Raw genomic sequence first — 13,199 nt, forward strand, 5'->3', positions numbered from 1 at the left:
TCCATTGAGCGTCAGATTATGGGTTGCAACAACATATCACAGCTCTCAATTGTGCTGCAAAATAATAATCTCTAAGAGAAGGTAGGCCCCATCCCCCCCTTTTCCTTTGCTAATTGCAAAGATTTGAGACGAACTCTAGGCCTTTTACCTTGCCAAATATATCTTGATAACATCTTGTTCCATTCGTTGAATTGATTTTGATTAATCTCTATTGGAAGGGTCTGAAAGAGATATAGCAGTCTGGGCAGTATATTCATTTTAATAGACTCAATCCTTGAACTGAAACTGAAAAAAGGAATCAGGTTCCATCTTGCCATATCTTCCTTAATTTTTTATATAACGGCTGATAATTGCATTCTGATAATTTTGCCATGTTTTTTGGGATAATAATACCCAAACATTTGAAAGACTCTGTCTGCCATGCCCAGGGATAACTACTTTCAATTTCTCTTGGTCTGCTATAGTTATATGAAAGTAATCGGGTTTTATCTATGTTGATCTTGTACCTTGATAATTGACCACATTGTTCAAAGGATTGCATCAATATAGGTAAAGAGTACATTGGTTGCCCTAGATAGATCACAATGTCATCTACGTAACAAGCCAATTTATGCTCTGTCCCTTTAATAGTGCAGATCGTGCTGCTGCCTGTGCCAGAGAGGCGTCGGTGTGTGAAGGCGGCGTGCAATCTAACAGCGGGTGATTGAGTTGCTTTTCTTGTGATGGGAAGACCCTGTTGGACAGTCATAACGTGGAAGGCTGCAAATCTGATTCACTGTTTTATTGGTGGATGGCGGGAGAGCAGCATGAGTGCGGTCATAGTGAGGACTAGCCTCAAACCGTGATTTAGGCAGTTTGCAGCTGCCCGGGAGAGGGGTGTAGGAGTCGGTGCAATCCACCAGTGGCCGTGTGTTGTGGAGTCCATGCTGGAGTCGGTACTCCCCTCCAGTGTTCATCTGGCAGAAGACAAGATGTATAGTGTTCAGCTGCAGATTGCTCAACACTCATAGTACTCAGGGACTTGGGCTGTAGTTTTTTGGTATTTTGTGTGGCTGTTTTTTCGCTGCTGTCCTCTGTGAGCTATCTGTGCCTTGAGCTGTGAATGACTGTTGGTACTGTTTTGCACCTTGGCCCCAAAGTAACCTGTTTCTTTTGGCTGTGTTCATGGGTATTCATGTATGGTTGAATGATAAATAAACTTGAACTTGAACATTAGATCTAGGTCTGCTATTTATTTGGTACAATTATCAAATGCTGGCTGAAAGTACTCTCCTGGATGTGCTTTAAAAACAATTCTCTCTACACCTTTCACATTTGTGTCCCAGTAAATATTAGCAAAGTTGAAAACCCATAGCTTTTTAATTGGTCTACATATTTGCTAAACTACCTGCCACTAAATACAAGAAGACCTAGTGTATGCCCAGCAGAGTGAAATTTCTAAGTTCGACCCATGTCTTCTCTGAGACATCATCCCTCATTTCCACAGTACTAGATTCCTGAATCAGTTTTACAAAGCCAACCTTTCTGGGAGCATCTCCTTAAAGTGTTAGGGAATTAGGGCTACAGCTGGATCACCGCCTCATTGTCCCCTATCAGCTCATAGAGGAGAATGAGGATGTGATAGGTAAGAGCTACAGGGAGGTAGTCACATCTAAGTTGCAGGGGGCAGGTAGCTGGGTGACATCCAGCTGAGGGAAGGAGAATAGGCAGAGAGTACAGATTACCCCATGGTCATTCTCCTCGATAATAAATAAACAAGTATACCATTTCGGCTACTGTTTGGGGAGGAGATGAATTAACAGGAAAACAGGAATCTGGCACTGAGTCTGAGTAAACCACTGCCAGCATTTTCTGACTGCCCAATCAAATAGTGATTTATTAGAAAAGGCAAATAAAAATAAGGGAGGCACAAGAAGAGCAGCCATTGTGTGAGTGGACGAGTTTTAGAGTGGAGAGGCTTTGGCTCATCAGGCTTCAGCAAGAACTGGCTTGTGTGAGGTACATATCTGGTAAATTTCTTCTTCATTCTTCATCTGTTAATACTTAGGTAGAGCAGTGAGGATGGCTCCAGGGTCTGTTTTATGTTCTTTTTGTAAGACGTGGGAATTCTAGGTGACCTCCACCCCCCCAGGTTAACCACATCTGCAGAGGTGCACTGAGCTTCAACTCATCAGAGAATGTGTAAACGAACTGGAGCTACAGCTCGATAACCTGTTGCTCATAAGGGAAACTGAGGAGGTACAGGGAGGTAGTCACCCCTAAGTTGTAAGAGGTAGATACCTGGGTGACTGTCTGGAAAGGGAAAAGAAATACACAGCCAGTGCAGAGGACCCCTGGGGCTGATCACCTCAATAATAAGTATACTGCTTCCGATACTGTTGGGGGGAACAGCCTACCGGGGGAAGCCACAGTGACCGGGTCTCTAGCACTGAGTTTGGTACCATGGCTCAAAAGAGAGGTGGAGAGAAGAGGACAGCTGTAGTGACAAGGGATTTTATAGTTAGAGGAGTAGACTTGAGATTCTGTAGACACAGTAGAGATACCAGGGTTGTATGTTGCCCCCGAGATGCCAATGTTAGGGACATCTCGGATTGGATCCATACCATTCTAGAGGGGCAGGGTGGGCCGCCAGAAGTCCTGGTCCATATTGGCACCAATGATGTAGGTAGGAAAAGGGAGAAGGTCTTGAAGAGAGAATATAGGGAACTACCTGTAGGTAGAAAGCTGAATAGAAGGACCTCCAGGGTAGTAATCTCTGGACTGCTGCCTGTGCCATGCACCAGGGAGGGTGAGAAAGGGATTATCTGGTAGATGAATGAGTGACTGAGGAACTTGTGCAGCAGGCAGGCTTTCAGATATCTGGATCATTGGGATCTCTTCTAGGGAATGTATGACTTGTGCAAAAGAAAAGTGTTACACCTGAAACCGAGGGGACCAATATCCCTCTGAAGGATGATTATAGATAGGAGGTTAATATCCAGGGTTACACATTGTATCCAAAGGATAGGCAATTAGGCAGAGAGATGGCTCTTTTGGTACAAAATGAAATCAAATTGTTAGAAATTGGTGCTATGGGATCAGATGTAGTAACTTTGTGGATAGAGTTTAGAAATTGCAAGGTTAAAACGCCCCAATGGGAGGTATATACAGACCTCCAAACAGTAGCAAGAAGATAGAAAAGACATGTAATAAGGGCAATGTTATGATAGTCATGGGGGATTTCAATATCCTGGTAGATTGGGGAAATCAGGTTGGTGCTCGATCCCAAGAGAGAGAATTTGTACAATGCTTACAAGATGGATTTTTAGAGCAGCTTGTGGTTGAGCCCATTAGGGGATCAGTTATTCTGGATTGTGTTGTGTAATGAATTGCATTTGATTAGGGAGTTTAAGGTAAAGGAATTGTTAGGACAGAGTGATCATAATATGATAAATTCAACCAGTTTTGGAGGGAGAAGCTCATCAAATATATCAGCATTACAGTGAAATAAGGGGAATGACAGAGGCATAAGAGAGGAGCTGGTCAAAGTTGGTTGGAATGAGACACTAGCAGGGGTGATGACAGAGCAGCAATAGCTGCAGTTTCTGGGAGAAATTCAGAGGCACAGAGATACATCCCAAACAAGAAGTATTCTAAAGACAGGATATAACCATGATTGACAAGGGAAGTTAAAGCCAAGATAAAAGCAAAAATAATAAAGCAAAAATAATAGGAATTTAGAGGATTGGGAAACTTTTAAAAGTCAGCTGTAGGCAAGTAAAAAGCCATAAGTAGGGAAAAGATGAAATATGAATGCAGGCCAGCCAATAATATCAGGGAGGATTCCAAATGTTTTTCAGATATATAATGTGTAAAAGAGAAGTGAGAGTAGATACCAGACTACTGGAAAATGATGCTGCAGATGTTGTATTGGGAGACAAGGAAATGGCAAGTGAATGAGTAAGTATTTCACATCAGTCTTCACTGTGTCATGTGGCAGAAGTAAGTGCAGTTGCTGTTACTAGGGAGAAGGTGCATGGGAAGTTGAAAGGTCTGAAGATAGATAAGTCATGTGGACCAGATGCATTACATCCAAGGTTCTGAAAGAGGTAACTGAAGGAATTCTGGAGGCATTATTAATCAATTTTCCAGAATCACTAGATTCTGGTATGGTTCCAAAGGACTGGAAAATTGCAATTATCTTTTGACTCTTCAAGAAAGGAGAGAGGCAGAGGAAATGAAATTATAGGCCAGTTAGCCTGACCTCTGTGTTGGAGTCGATTGTTAAGGAAGAAGTTTTGGGTACCTGGAGGAGGTAGGACTCGTGTCTTATTTGCCTATACTGATAAAAAGGGCCAAAGTCATCATGGTTTTCTTAAGAGAAAGTCTCACCTGAAAAACCTGTTTGAATTCTTTGAGGAAATAACAAAGAGGATAGACAAAGAAAAATTAGTGGATGTTATTTACTTGGATTTTCAAAAGGACTTTGACAAGATGCCACATGTGAGGCAGCTTAGGAAATTGAGCCCATGGTATTACAGGAAAGACCATTAATGGTATTTAAAATGGAGGTTGATAGGTTTTTAATAAGTCAGAGCATGAAATGTTGCAGAGTGAAGGCAGGCCAATGGTTTTGGGAGGGAAATGGATCCACCATTAACAAATTGTGACGCACACTTGATGGGACGAATGCCTAATTCTGCCTCAATGTCTTATGACTTAAAAAAAGTAGGCTATTCGGCCTATCACATCCATGCCAACCAGTAGGTATCCATCCATACTTAAATGAATTTTCAGTACTTAGTCAGTAGCCTTCTATACCTTCATGATTAAGTGCTCATCTGGACAGTTCTTAAATGCTGACCGTTACTTTCCTTCCACCAGTCTCTCAGGGAATGTACTCATTGCTCTCCGGATGAAAAAGATCACTCTGAGATCCCTGTGAATTCTTATCATTTAAAATGAATGATGTTCTGTATCCTTATCTATCTTGAATATGGGGAAATGTTTTCTTCAATCTGCTATATCCTTGGTTCATTAAGGTTGTTATAGCCAGGGGTGGAGTGGCGATAAGCTTCTGCCACCTATTAAATACTTCCAATGGAATTTGTCTCAAATAGCCTCTGACCACCAAGTCCAGGTCCTGGCCTTCTTATGTTGCTTGGCTACTAAGTCCAGCGAAATAATTTTTAGTCATTGAGTCAGTTAGCCACATTCTTCTCATACACCAGTATAATTTAAACCTTGGTGAAACAGGTGTACACCACAGACTTCTGAAGTGAGAGGTTGAAGTTATCAGTGAACACTCCAGTGAGCTGAATAGTGCAGATTTTCAGTACTCGGCCAGGTTCCTCATCTGGGCCAGATCCTTTCAATGGGTTCACCCCGCTGTTGGATGCTCTCATGTTAGCCTCAGGGACTGAAATCATAGGGTTGATAGGGGTTGTGCGAGTTTATGAAGTTGATTCCATGTTTTGCTGGTCAAAGCGAGCATAAAAGGCTTTAAGCTCATCTGGGAGCAAAACTTTGTTGGCACCTTTGTTGCTTGGTTTTACTTTGAAGAAGTGATAACATTTGAGCCCTACCTCAGGTGTCGAGCATCCCTCTGTGATTCAAATTTGGTCCAGATCTGTCAATTTGTATGTGACATGACTTTCTGGGGGTTGCACCTGGACCTCTGCTATTTCACTTGGTCACCAGATCCGAATGCCACTTATCTGGCCTTTAACAGATTGTATACCTCTTGGGTTTTCTAGGGCCTGTGGTTGGGGAACACTCTGAATGGTTTTGTGGAAACACACTCATCCATAACACTATTTATGAAGTCCATGACAACTGTGGTGTATTTGGTCTGATCCTCTGATATCATTGAACATGGCTCAGTCTACCCACACAAAGCAATCCCTTAGCAACTGCTCTTACACCCATGTTCACCTCTTTGTAGTCCTTACCTCTGGAGCCTTGCACTTTAGCCTCTGTCTGTATGCAGGTAAGAGGACAAACAGATGATCAGATATCCTGAATTCTGGTTTTGGAAACAATTCCTAATCATATTCTAATAGTGGCTGAGTGTGTTGTGATCCCTTGTGCTGCAGGAGATATGTTGATGACAAATGGACAGAGATTCATTTAAACAAGCTTCAAAATAAAGATGGTTAATAAAGATTAATGTTGGCATTAGACAGTGCAACTTCAATAAAAGTAACTTTTCATTTTATCAGTGTTTATTCATTTGCTTAATCAGGGGTGATTTGATTAATAAGAGTTTCTGTAAATCTTTGTTTCCATTAATTCAATAGATATTATTGACTCAATAGGTTAAAGTCAAGCAACCAATGTTTTATTCTTGGAAAACTTCACTTTGCACAATGAATTGCTTTCAAAATATCTATAAAGGTCCATTTTTACACAATAGGTTACCTGCTTGACGTAAAATGTGCGTCAGTAGCTGGTAAGTAATCAATAAATGAATCGTTGGAAATTTCCATTTTTTTGCACACACTGGAGCTTCAGTATATGTGAAAATCAGTGATCCAGTTTGCACCATTCTAATCATTATCAGACTCAAAGACTCACATTACATTACATATTTTCAGATTATAACCAGGGTGACTCATGTTTTATTTGCCTATACTCTATCCTGGAAATCCTAGAAAAATGCCGCCTTATCTGTGTGAACATAGCTACCTTTTTCCACCTATCACCATAAGATACAAGAGTAGAGTTAGGCCATTTGGTCCATCGAGTCTGCTCTGCCACTTCATCAACGCTGATCCATTTCCCTCTCAGCCCAAATCTACTGCCTTCTCCCCATATTCCTTCATGCCCTGACTGATTAAGAACTATCAACCCCTGCGTTAAATGTACCCAATGACTTGGCCTCCACAGCCACTGTAGCAATGGATTCCACAGATTCACCACTCTCTGGCTACAGAAATTCCTCTTCATCTCCATTCTGAATGGATGTCCATGTATTCTGAGGCTGTGTCCTCTGGTTTTGGACCCCCCCCCCCCCCCCCCACTGGAGGAAACATCCTCGCCACATCCACTTGATCAAGGCCTTCCAACATTCAATAGTTTCAGAGACACCCCCTCATTCTTCTGAATTCCAGTTAGTACAGGCTCAGAACCAACAAATGCTCTTCATATGATAAACCTTTCCATCCTGTAATAATTTTCATGAACCTCCTTTGAACCCTCTCCAACGTCAACACGTCCTTTCTTAGATAAGGGGCCCGTAACTGCTCACAATACTCCAAATGAGGCTTTACTAGTGTCTTATAAAGCCTCAACAATACAGCCTTGCTTTTATGTTCTAGTCCTCTCAAAATGAGTTCTAACATTGATTTTGCCTTCCTCACCACCGACTAAACCTGCAGATGAACGTTTATAGAATCCTGCACAAGGAATCCCCTAGTCCCTTTGCACCTCAGATTTTTGAATTCTCTATTTAGAAAATAGTCTATACTTTTACTTCTTCTACCAAAGTGCATCACATACATTTCCTGACTGTATTCCATCTGTCACTTCTATGTCTATTCTCATAATCTAAGCCTCTCTCTGATTTCCACCCACACCCTCCTCCTCCTGCCAAATTAGTTTAAATCCTCCCAAACAGCTCCAACAAACTTGCCCATATCAGGATTCCAGTCTCAGCCCAAATTGTTGATTACTTATTCTTTACTCTACATGCTGCATGGAATGCTGAGTTCCTCCAGCATTTTGTGTGTGTTGTAAGGATATTGGTTCCCTTCAGATTCAAGTGTAACCCGTTCCTTTTGTTCAAGTCTTACCTTCCCTAGAAGTGATTCCAGTGCAGAAGGAACTTCATCCGAACTCTCAGAGAGAAAACAGAAAAAAAGATGCTGCCATTTTGCTTCCTAGAATCCCAAATTGGGAATGCCATTCCTATTTGAAACCTTGCCTATTCATACAACATAGACCGTAGAGCACAGAACAGTACAGCACAATACCTTTGGCTCACGGTGCTTTGCTGACCTTTTAACTTAATGCATAATCAATCTTACCCTTCCCTCCTACAAGAGCCCTCCATTTTACTTTCATCCATGTGTGTACCTAATGGGCTGAAAAATGGCAGAAGGAATTTAATGCAAACAAATGCAAAATATTGCACTTCATTAATACCAACCAGGGTAGGCCACACACAGTGAACAGTAGGACACTGAGGAGCACAGTAGAAAAAAGGGTTTCAGGAACACAGGTCCATAATTCATTGAAAGTGGTGTCATAGGTTGATAAGGTTGTAAAGAAAGCTTTTGGTACATTGGCCTTCACAAATCAAAGTACTGAGTAGAGGACATGGTGTGTTATGTTGAAGTTGTATAAGACATTGGTGAGACCTAATTAGGAGTAATGTGTGCAGTTTTTGTCACCTACATACAAGAAAGAGGTAAATAAGTTTGAAAGAGTGCAGAGAAAATTTAGAAGGGTGTTGTCAGATCTCGAGGACCTGAGTTATAAGGAAAGATTACCTAGGTTAGGACTTTGTTTCTTGGATCGTAGAAAACTGAGAAGAGATTTAACAGAGGTATACAAAATTATTAGGTGGATAGACAGGGTATATGCAAGCAAGCTTTTTCCACAGAGAACAAACAGCGGTCATGGTTTAAGGGTGAAAGGTGAAAAGTTTAATGGGAACATACAGAAAAGCTTCTTAACTCAGAGGGTCTTGAGAGTGTGGAACAAGTTACCAGCAAAGTGGTGCATGCGAGCTTGATTTCAATGTTTCAGAAGTTTGGATTCAGCACAGTCTAGATGTGCTGAAGAGCCTGTTTCTGTGCTGCAGTTTCCTTTGACACTATGGCTCTATCCGTCCCTTAAATGTCTCTACATTCCAGTCAGGCACAGAGAGTTCAAAAGTTCCAGCAAACCCTCTTTCTTAACATCAACGTGTTCCAGCATATCAGCTTGTTGTCCTGACGTTTGTCAGGGTCCCTCTCAATGGTGAATACTGTAGCAAAATATTCATTAAAACCTCCCCTCCTTCCTCCAACTCCAGGCACATGTTTGCGCTTATATCCCTGATTGGTCCTACCCTCACTCTAGTCATCCTCCTGCTCTTCATGCTCATGAGTTTGGAAAGATGTAGTCAGTGTTCTTAAAGTGCAATCATGCTAGAATAGCATAAATTCTATAGATGAGCTCAATTTTTGTGTTTCTTTCATTTTTCTTTTTCTCAGAGGCTCATAAATTGACATGGATTAGATGGGGAAGTCATGGAGTCACTCAAATAATCATCTAATAAACATATAATAGGATGTTGTGTGTGAGTTGAAGAAGGCTTTAATGGTGAGTTTGATACTATTACGGAGGTGAAATTAAGCAAGGGATAGTACATATTTCTGTGACTTTGAGAAAATATACAGAGGTTAAATAAATGCCAAGAATGCAAAGTTTTTGTTGAGACAAAGATTATTGCCCAAGTGGCAGATAGTGGAAGCACTGTAAAATTAATGTTGTTTCGTATGGCATGAAGTGGCTTGGGAGGACAGACGCAAGTCTGTCCATTCGGGAGCCAGGGTTGGATCAAACTTTGTCAGGCATCTTGAGGTGGCATCACCTGATGGAGTCCTTGAACCATGCATGCCTCCACACGATGTCAATGTGTTGATCCAGGTTGTGGAGATGTAAACTTTATTTAAAAAGAGAATAATATGAAGTACCGATAGTCATCAAATGTAATTCTCATCTTTAAATAGATAGGCATAAAGTTTGCAGTATCTGGGATCAAGGAATCTGGGAATACATATCCATAATTTCTTGAAAGTTGCATCATAGTGGGTAGGATCAGAAAGAGAGATTTTGGTACATCGGTCTTCATAAATCAGTGCATTAAGTACAGGACTTGGTATGTTATGTTGAGATTGTATAGAGTATTGGCAAGGCCAAATTGGAAAAGTTGCGTGGAATTCTGGTCACCTATGTGAAAGATATCAATAGGATTGAATGAGTACAGAGAATATTGAGGGGTAGAGCTGGGCTCAATACATGCAGGCTGTCCCTTCCCCCCCCCCCACCCCCCCGAGGCTGGGTGAGAATACAACTAGAGGTCATAGCTGACGGTGAAAGATGAAACATTTAAGGGGAACTTCTTCAGACAGAGAGTGATGTGAATGTGGAACTAACTGCCAGCAGACGTTGTGGAATGTGGGTACAATTCTAACATTTAGGATAAGGTTGGAGAGGTACATGGATGAGAGATATATAGAGGTCAATGGTCTGGGTTTAGGTAGATGTGATGTGCTGGCACAGACTGGATGGGCCAAGGAGCCCATCTGAACTGGAGTCCTCTTTGTCTCTCTGAACAAAGACGTTAGCTTACAATTAGTGAAGGATTAGACAATGGAATGCTCATTCAAGGTATAAGAGAGAAACATCTGAAAACCTAACGCAGAAGAGTAGAGTCATTAGACAATTCAAAGAGGAAGATGCAATGCATAACATTCAGATTCTCTGTGGGTGCTTGGTGCGGCATTTCTGACCAGAATTTGTTTGTCACATTTTTTTCTTGAGGTAAAGTGCAATACATCACACAATTGTCACTTTGGATCCCCTTCCAAAATATTATGATATTGGTTGATAAGTTGTGGTATCAAATAGTATTAGAGTGCTTTGTGACAAAAAATTGAAGCAATTTAGAAGCGCCTGTACAATTGTTAATAGGACAAAACTCATTTCAACATTGATGCCAGCGTTTTGCTGCACAATGATAAAAGGATGTCAGTCCTTAAAGGTTACTATTTATTGCAGCCAGACTATAGAAGCATGCATTATGGGTTCAAGAAGAGTCTGCAGGGAAAGGAATAGGGAATCACAGTTCTTTACATTGATGTAGTAATTATTGCTGTAATGTGGAGTTAAATAGAACAGATAAGATAAATAAACATGTTGACAATGTTGGCCACAGCATAACACATTCAAGATAATAACATTTGGAAAATACATGAGAACCGTAGATGCCAAGGGAGTGAAAATACAATTTGGGAGGACAAAACAGGCAGAAATATTTGAATCAATGATATTGAGCAATAGGGTAAGAAAAGTAAATTGTGGTAAAAAGAAATGGAAATTAAGCACCATGAGAATTAGTGGATCGATAAATCCATATGATTTGGAATGCCAAAAAGGATGCCTTCATTAAGGATTTTACAAATTGCCACATGGGAAGTTGGTTGGAAGATTCAGGCACGTAGGGCAAGGTGATAAAATGGATCCAAAGCCGACTTTGCAATAGAAAACAGTGACAACAGAGCTTTGTTTCTGTGAATGGGAGCCTGGGATTAATCTTGTTCATGTTCGACAGAGATCAGTGCCTGGGTCCTTGCAGTTTGTAATATACAGTATGTAAATGAATTGCACATGGATGTAAGTGGTGTGATCAGTAAGTTTGCAGATGATAAGAAGATCGATGAAGCTGTTGATGGCATGGAGAGTGTGAGGCTACAAAGTGATGCTGCTGTGTTGGTGAAATTGGCTGAGAAATAGCAGATGGAGATAAATGTGAGTGAGTATAAATGAGGCTAGAACATACACCATGAGCAGTAAGATCCTTGGAAATAAAGAAAGTCAGAAGGGACTTGGTGTACAAGTCCAAACATCCTTGAAAGCGGCAGGCAGGGTGATTCAGATTCAGATACAGCAGCATCAAAGACAGTATCATGGACATGAAGAAGCTGTAAGGACAGTCTGGACAAGATGGAATGGTGGAGTACAGAGATGCAACAGCTTTTAGCACTAATTAGCACTAATTTTAAATTCTTAGATAGTGTTTCAAAGTTTCTCATCAAGGATTTCAGTCTACCAAAGCTTCACGAATACAGACTGTTGTCCCCACACACTTCAAATCAGCCATCATCATCCCTGTACCAAAGAAATTTATACCCTCAGAACTAACTAACCACTACTCAGTAGTACTGACACCAATCATCATGAAGTGCTTTGAACAACTGGTAATAGCATACATCAAAAATTCCATTCCTGCCACATTAGACACCAATATGCTTACTGGCAGAACCGCCCCACGACAGATGCCATAGTACCTGTCATGTACCTGGCCCTGACACACCTAGAAAGCAAGGACACTTATGTCAGAATGCTACTTCTGGATTTCAGTTCACTATTCAACACTATTGTCTCACAGACCTTAGTGAACAAATTCCTACTTCTCCATCTAAGTACATCACTGTGCAACTGGGTGGGGTGTTGGACTACCTACCTAACAGACCTCAGATAGTCAGAATGCACAACCCCTCCTCCCTCACCATCTTCCTCAAGAGGGGTGCCCCCCCCCCCAGGGCTGAGTGCTGAGTCTAACTACATTCTGCTCACACATGATCGCAAGGCCAAACACCCAAGAAATCTCATTGTCAAGTTTGCTGATGACATGACATCACCAACAACAATGAGAAGGCTTACATAGCTTGAAGCCTGATGCCAGGCAAATAACCTCTTACTCAATGTCAACAAGACAAAAGAGATGGTAACTGTCGTCAGGCGAACTTCACCACTCACACCCCTCTTCAGATTGGTTGCATAGCAATGGATCTGTGAGCAGTTGCAAACTCTTGGGAGGTTACATCTCCTACAACCATTCATGGTCCCAGAACATATTCTACACAATGAGGAGAGCTTAGCAATGCCTTTACTTTCTGAGGAGGCTGAAGAGACCCGGACAATGCACATCTATACTCATGTTATTCTACAGATGCACAGTAGAGAGCATCATAACAAGCTTCATGACTGCATGATACGGAAACTGCACTGTGACAGATGGGAAGGCTCTCTAACAGGAAATCAAACTGTCTACTGCACCACTAGCACAGGCCTACCCATCGTCAGGGATAAATAGATATAGAAAGGTGACGGAGAACACCAGTAGCATCATGAAGGCTTCTACCACACTGCACATGGACTGTTTACCCTACTCCCATCTGAGAGGAGGCTACATAGCATCAATACCAGGACCACCAAGCTCAAAAACAATTACTTTCCCCAAGGAGTAAGGCTACCCACTAAGTAAAAACTCCACATCTCCATCACCACTATGTATTATTATTTCCTGTCAGAGGTGCCTTATGTATCTTATGCACAGACACTCCTGTGCCTAACCTCACTTTATGGGCATACAATTAATCTATGTGCACAAGTTATTTCATGCATTTATATTTTTTTCACAATAAGCTTCAAGACCTTAGCCTTAT

The 13,199-nt window shown here is 41.4% G+C and overlaps 1 long non-coding RNA gene across 2 annotated transcripts in view; it reads left to right on the plus strand.

Annotated features, from left to right (window-relative positions):
• The window catches only part of LOC132400727 (uncharacterized), a 159,524-nt gene that overhangs the window by 67,455 nt on the left and 78,870 nt on the right, over positions 1 to 13,199 (plus strand). Inside the window, exon 4 of one of the 2 annotated variants that reach the window (XR_009514345.1) lies at positions 631 to 1,206. The exons of the other annotated variant lie outside the window; for it this stretch is intronic. This is a non-coding gene — a long non-coding RNA (uncharacterized LOC132400727). Of the gene's footprint in view, positions 1 to 630; positions 1,207 to 13,199 lie in introns of those variants that run through there. 2 annotated transcript variants of the gene reach the window in all.

Source organism: Hypanus sabinus, chromosome 10 (genome assembly GCF_030144855.1).
Source record: "Hypanus sabinus isolate sHypSab1 chromosome 10, sHypSab1.hap1, whole genome shotgun sequence".
Taxonomy (NCBI): Eukaryota; Metazoa; Chordata; class Chondrichthyes; order Myliobatiformes; family Dasyatidae; genus Hypanus; species Hypanus sabinus.